General features: G+C 40.0%; 1 long non-coding RNA gene across 1 annotated transcript; it reads right to left on the bottom strand.

Annotated features, from left to right (window-relative positions):
* Positions 1-2,303: 2,303 nt before the first annotated feature.
* On the bottom strand, positions 2,304-6,134 carry LOC307208383. Its single transcript, XR_013835134.1, has 2 exons — positions 6,057-6,134; positions 2,304-2,411 (listed from the first exon to the last, which is right to left on the bottom strand). It is a non-coding gene; the product is annotated as an uncharacterized lncRNA (long non-coding RNA).
* Positions 6,135-7,158: the final 1,024 nt, after the last annotated feature.

The following is a 7,158-nucleotide window of genomic DNA, read 5'->3' as shown; positions in this document are numbered from 1 at the left end:
ATATAAAACACGGCTGTGAAACACCCCCCAAACCCCTTGATGCAATCAAAAAACAATGGGAGGATGACATAGGCTATGAAAATAACCCTACCAATTGAATTAGAATGTGGTCTAAACCTCCCTTAAAATCCATATCAGTGAAAAGAAAAGAACTCACTCTGAAACTCACTTACAGATTGTACCTAACACCATGGAAACTGGCGTTGATACACCCAGGAACCTCACCAAAATGCTGGCAAGGCTGCACCTCCACAGGCTCATACCTCCACATGTGGTGTGAATGCCCCCAAACCCAACTCTTCTGGACAACACTCATATAAGAAATAAGCAAAATAACTAAAAAGGTACTAGAAGCCACCCCAGAACTGGCCCTACTGAATATCTTCCAAGCTAACAATGCCCACTCACCCTATAAAGAGCTCATAACCCACCTACTCTCAGCAGCCAGAAACATCATACTCAGACACTGGAGGGACCTGACTGGAATAAAGATGGAACACTGATACCAAGTAGTATGGAAAACAGCCTTACTAGAAAAGCTAACCAATAGACTGAAACTGACACGGGGAGAAATAGAAGAGGGTGCCTTCATTCCAGCATGACTCCCCTTTATCACATACACAGCCCAACAAGGCAACAGCATGAACCCACTGACAGCATACAATTCAGTATGGCTAACTTAACCCAACAACCCCCCGCCATACACAAACAAATCCCCCTGCAGCCAACCAAAGACAATCAACCACACCCCAGGCCACCCCAATCTCTCTTACCACCAAGGAAACATAACTAGCGAATAGAAAGAGAACCTACCCAAGTGACACTGACACAAAACCCGCATATATACACTAAGTAAAAGAACATAAGCTTCACCACCCCACTCCATCTCTCCCATCCCCCCTCTTTCCTTCCCAACCCTATGCTGCATAAAACACCAATGTCTCACAACAAATGTAACTGATCCATAGAAAACTCAACCTGAAGAAAGAGACAATGCATGTGCTTTTGTAAACGAGGAAAATTTTAATTTATTTAAAATTATTTAAAATTAAAATTATTTAAAATTAAAATTAAAATAAAGGAACAGAAGGGGTGGGGAGGGAGATCCATTAATCTTAAATTGCCTGCTGCAGAAACCAATTGCACCATACAAACTTGGCAGAACCCAGTGAAGGTTGTTGTATAGCAACTGCATTTGACAGATTGCACCTTTGATTTTGATGGAGGAACATTTGGCTTGCTAAGGCTACTTTTTTCCACTGAACAAGAACAAAAAAGAGAGAGAGAGGCAAGAATTGACATATGACTTTCGGCTTACAGTACAGAGTTACTGGTCACCTGCACTTCATGAGACGCCTGATACCTTTATCTTCTATATCTCCATCTGACATAATACCCTGGATGTATACAGCGCTGCAGTTATAAATCTGATACTAACTTGCATTCAGTTCCAACATGGAGCTTTCATAAATTGTTCCTTCCAGTTTGAAGAACTCTTAGCAGGGAAACATTTCAGATCTGTTTTTACCATTTGGGGGCAGGAATGGTGGTTGGTTTCATTGCGGCACAATTTATTGTCACATGTAATTACTGTTGTTTATGGGAGATTTGAGCCTTAGCTCGTTGCCCACGGATGAGGTAGCAAACCCCACTGAAATCAACAGGACTTGCTTCCGAGCAGAGGCATATGCCTGAGCTGTAAGCAATATTAGCTTCATTGATTAGGAAAAATGTAAACTGAATTTCAGGCTATGAGTCAAAATACAAACTGCTATATGTCTAATGATCTCTTGCGTGTGTCTCTCCCATTATGTGGTTCTCTGAATTCTGGGCTTGCTTTAATTTCTTTTTAAAGGTAGTAAAAACTTGGCAGTAACCATCCCTAGTAGTCCAGTCTCAGTCATGCCCAAGTTATTTTTCCTTTATGTGCTCAAATGTCAAGTCCCACAGGATAGCTATAATTTCATCCTCCAATTTATCTGGCTCATAATGAACTTTAATAAGCCCCTGCTCCATAAATTCACTAGCACTGTAATTAAGGTTATGCCATAACTATTTAGTGTTTTGGGGAAAACATTTGGGCATTGTTGAAAAAAAATGCCCCCTTGCCCCCTCTTCCTATTCATCTACATTGCCCTCATTTCTTTCTCCCTTCTCTTAATTTGGTCTCAGTGATACGGACACATAGCCAAACCTGACTAAAGAGTATAATGAAAACATCCCATTCATTGCAACGATCCTTGACTCATTGGGGTTCTGTGTGTGACTATTCCAGGAAGCAATACATTCACTCTCAGTTAATGTTGTTTGTCCTCACTGATGGTTTTATGTTGCATAGCCAAACACGGTTGGCTGAAGACCTGCACGATGTCATCCACTTCATTATGTGATCCCCAGTTGGTTAGAATTTCCTATGTGGCAAACCCAGGAAGAGGAAAGGAAAAGGGTGGGAGGTGGGGTGGATGTTGCAGAAGCAACAGCATGTAGGGGTAACAGGACAAAAAGGGGAGTAATTTTCACTGATAGGTTCTCAGGAAATGTTTCTTCTGACCATGCACCCCTCACCAGTATATTATACCCATGAATAAAAATGGAAATCCTAATTATAATCTGTTATTTGGTGCTATTCAGAAAAGTAAGCAAATAATGAGCACTGGATGAAACCATAAGCAGGATTATTAACCATTCGTCCAGCCATTGATAGATCTAATGCTGCAATCCTATGCACCTGGAAGTAAGTCCTACTGAACTACCACTGAGTAGACTGCAATAGGATGCACTTTAAATTTAGCCATTCATGTTAAAATTCCAGGATTTTCCTCCTCCATCCCTAAAACTGTTTTTAGATACGAGCTCTTTCCAGATAAAGAGGAATTAGTAGGTGGGTGGGTACATTTTTCAGTTTGTTATTATCACAACACAACATAGCAGTGGTCCTATGGCTAGATCTGATAGGTATTGGGTCCCCATGCAAGAACTTGAGCCCAGAAGCCATGCCAACTGTTGATTCCAGGTCCATATAAATATGGACTTGTTTTAACCAAAGGGATCTCAAGCAGATGTTTCATTGTTTCCTTAACTCCTAACAGGAGCATTCTAACCAGCCAGATGTGTTGGTCATGGGTTCCATCCCCCATGTCACAATTATTAATTTTTTGCTTTTGGCTCCAGTCCCACCAATATTTTGCACTTGGTTTCTCCATGTGACAAACTACAGACTACAAAGTAGATGCCACAAGCCTGAAATTTGCCCACAGCTGCTCTAAAGTGCCACACCACATAATGTAAATTTTACCAGCTGTTTTGAGTATCCATTTTGGGAATGAAAAAGCGAGAAAGAAATATGTTTTATTATTATTATTATTATTATTATTATTATTATTATTATTATTGTTATTATTATTATTATTAATACTCCACCCTCTGGCTGGGTTTCCTAAATGCAAAATAAGTATTAATGATGGAGCAGGGATCCTCAAAATTATTACTGCTTTAGGGCCTCAATGAACTTTAATCAAATAATGGAAAAGAATGGGACATACTTTTAAAAACAACATGTTTGGTGGAGTATGCAATTTTATTTTGCATTTTAAACAAAAGTTGCAAGCATTTCTGGACTCTTTCTTGATGCACCTCTTCAGAGAGCAAACACAAATCATTTTCCTGTTACCCTGCTGACCTTTGCCATGAGATGTTTTGCAATCCCCAATGAAAGACCCTTTCTCTTGAACCCCTCCCTCTGAAACATTGCAAAAAAAGACCTAACAGCCTCCCTTTCTCCCATTAATTGAAGGGGGAAATCCTCAACATGTGTTGAATCTCCTCATAATACTTAAAAAAATACTTAAAGAATGTGTAATAATAGGGGAATTAGAGAGAGGGTAAAATTAACCCATATGGTTAAAACTGAGTGGAAAAAAGAGGGGGGTTTGAGTGACATTTAAATGTACTCTGTCCAATTTTACCCTGGGGAGGAGTACTGGAATGGAGAATGATAGAATGTGTTCTTGCTTCCAGGACAGAGTGTGTGTGTGTAAGTGAATTTAGGCTCTCTCTTGTGAAAATGAAAAAATATTCTGAAGGCCACTTGATTGGGGTGGGGTGGGGGGTTACCTGTCACATGTAATGAGGGAAAATCTATCAGCTGTCTAGGTTAGCGTCCAGGAAAATCAAATGGTATTTTTTGTATTTAAAAGGGAAAAAAACACAGAGAGATTTAAGGGAAACCACCTCAAATAAATTTGCCTAGGCATTTAACAAAGAGAGAGAGAGAGAGAGAGAAAGAGAGAAAATGATTTTGACTGATTTCCTTTGCTCAAACATAAATCCATACTTCCTTCACCAACCAAACTTGGGTCATTATGGATTGACACCATTGCATATCAGGCTAGGGCTTTGTCCTTCAGGCATAATTTCACCTGGGGTGTCCCTTCACCTTCATGTAATGGGTTAAAATGAACTTCTACATGCACAGCAATCAAACCTGGTAGGAAAAGGCTATGTTTAGTTAGGAAATTTATACTTTTCCCTGGCTTGTGCATTGATTTGGCCCATTTTAATCAATAGCTAGAAGGGATGGGTGAACTTGTCAATTTTTGTTTCTCTTAAGTTTCTCATTTTTCAGATCTTTTGTTCTCAACAATTCCACATTTTTATTTATTTAAAGAATCCTCCTGAAAGCGAAGGAGCTTAAGCACTGAAAATTGTCTATAGAACGGGGTATGCTGTAGGGACCAAGCAGATCTAAGGACCATAACATTCGAGTGCGTTTTGCGATGATATACAAAGAACGTCACTTGGGGCCTGAGGGTGATGCCGTGGCATCTCAAATGGCGTCAGAACACCCAGCTGCACCAGCCACAAGAAATGAATGAGGACACGCCAGTAGCCTCAGCGGCCTTGAAATCAGCTATGAAGGAGGAGGTGGCACAGAAGTTTAAGACTTTCCAACAAGAATTAATAGACTGCTGTGCCACCTCACCGAAAATGAAGCTGGGGGTAGGGGGTAAAACAAGAATAGGAAAAAACATGAAACTGCTCCAGACATAGCCCCAGAAACATTACAGATGTCAATTAATTTAAAGCTCCAGGAAGTGGGGTTTTGACATTACTAGGGATTTCTCTTTCATTTAGTGGTGCCCCACAAAGGTGCCACTCACACAGCAACCAAGTATAGATTCTGCACTCGGAACTACCTGAAGGAATAAGGGCTGGGGGCCTAGGCAAAGAAGACAATGATGGTGATTTGGAGGAGGAAGAAGGCTAATAAGTAGTAAGCCCTCCAACAGCTAGGATTAGGGGGGAAATGGAATTTCGAGTCTCAGAGCTCTTCCAAATAGATATGACTGGCATTGAAACACATTGGATGCTTAGAGTTTAAACATCCCACAGATACAGTACAGACATGCAGCAAGACGTAAAGTGATAAAGACTGGGAAATAGACCAAATAGTTAGAGATGTTTATTACAGAATGAACATCTCAAATAACATCTTTACTAACAAAAGTACTGGTAAATATTGTCCTTGCCTCAAATACAACATGGGTGTGGCAATACTAATAGGTGCAGATTTAGACTTGGGGGGGCAGGGGGCGGGCGGGAATTATTGAGATAAAAATGGCCAACGCCTATTTGTTGAAGAAGTCCTGGAAAAACACACAATGGTCACGTTACTGTCGCTATAGGCACCGAGTGAAGAGACAGCTCAATTTTCTTCATAAAAGGCTTAAGAAATTGGGGAGGTTTACTTATGCAGAGATTATACTTGGGGGAGATGTAAATTGGAATTGAATTTAATGGAAAATTAAAATCAGCAAGGCAGCAAATTTCACATATGGCCCATTTTATGCAGCTATTACAAAAATATGACCTTCATTAAATATGGGCAGAAGCAAATTCAGGATGCTTTGTTTCTCAGATAATTTCAGAGAGTGTGAAGTAGGTACATTTGCCAGTAAGTGCAAATTTAACTGAATTTCTCCCCCATTCCTAGCAGCTAGATAATCTGGTAAATCTATAGGAAGCTGCTTTAAACATCCATTTATCATTAGGTTTACCAGTCTTGCTCAACCTGGAATCCTCCAGATCTTTGGGACTTCAACTCCCATCAGCCCAGCTAGCATGTTCTTTTACTTCTGACTTTGCTGCCTGCCACACCACTGCTAATACCATCAGCTGATGTAGCCATGATGTCTGGCTACCATTGGCTCAGCTGTTGTGACATCACAGAAGGCCTGGGTAGCAGAGACTCAGGAAGCTAAGTGCTTAAGTTAGCCTTCTTCATGGAAACAACTGAATATAAATTTATTCCAATAGGCTTTTCCTAGATAAATGAATATTTACAACAAATGTCTAGTTTCATGGTTTTAAAAGTGTTTGCTTGCTTGTTTTGGTTATTGTATATCAACTTGAGACAATTTTTTTTATATAAAAAGCAATACAGTGGTACCTCGGGTTACATATGCTTCAGGTTACATACGCTTCAGGTTACTTACGCTTCAGGTTACAGACTCTGCTAACCCAGAAGTATTACCTCGGGTTAAGAACTTTGCTTCAGGATGAGAACAGAAATCATGCAGCAGCAGCGCAGCGGCAGCAGGAGGCCCCATTAGCTAAAGTGGTACCTCAGGTTCTTAACCCAAGGTACCACTGTAAATAATAATAATTAGTGCTTTTTTCAGGGGGTACTTTAATTGTTAAAAAGTGTGGCACTTACTATAACAACTTCACAGTGAGGGCACCTATTTTTTTCTAGAAAAAAAGCACTGATAATACTGCAGTAAGTTTATGGAGCCTTTTACCAGAAAGAGACCAGCAACAGTTGTAGATCATGTTGCAGAGTTGAGCTTCAGCTATTTCATAAAAAATGATGCATGCAGTCATCATTGCTAAGAAATTAATAATGGTGTTTCTTGAGCCCACAAGGGGCTGCTAGTTGCTTTAATTGTTTGGTAGCCCTGGAGATATAATGGTGTTACATTGTTAAAGTGATGCCTTACTTTTTTTTCTAATGCTGAGGGTTGCTGGAAATATTCAAATGATATGAGCATCATTTAACTATGATATTGACTTTTTTCTTTTTACACAGTCGGTACACCCATTATTCCTCCTCCTTGATGCTAAAGCAAAAGAAAAACCTATAGTTCCCAAGCATCCTTA

This window comes from Podarcis cretensis (assembly GCF_951804945.1).
Source record: "Podarcis cretensis genome assembly, chromosome: Z".
NCBI lineage: Eukaryota > Metazoa > Chordata > Lepidosauria > Squamata > Lacertidae > Podarcis > Podarcis cretensis.
The sequence above is the reverse complement of the archived record's forward strand: the minus strand, read 5'-3'. Positions and strand labels throughout refer to the sequence as shown.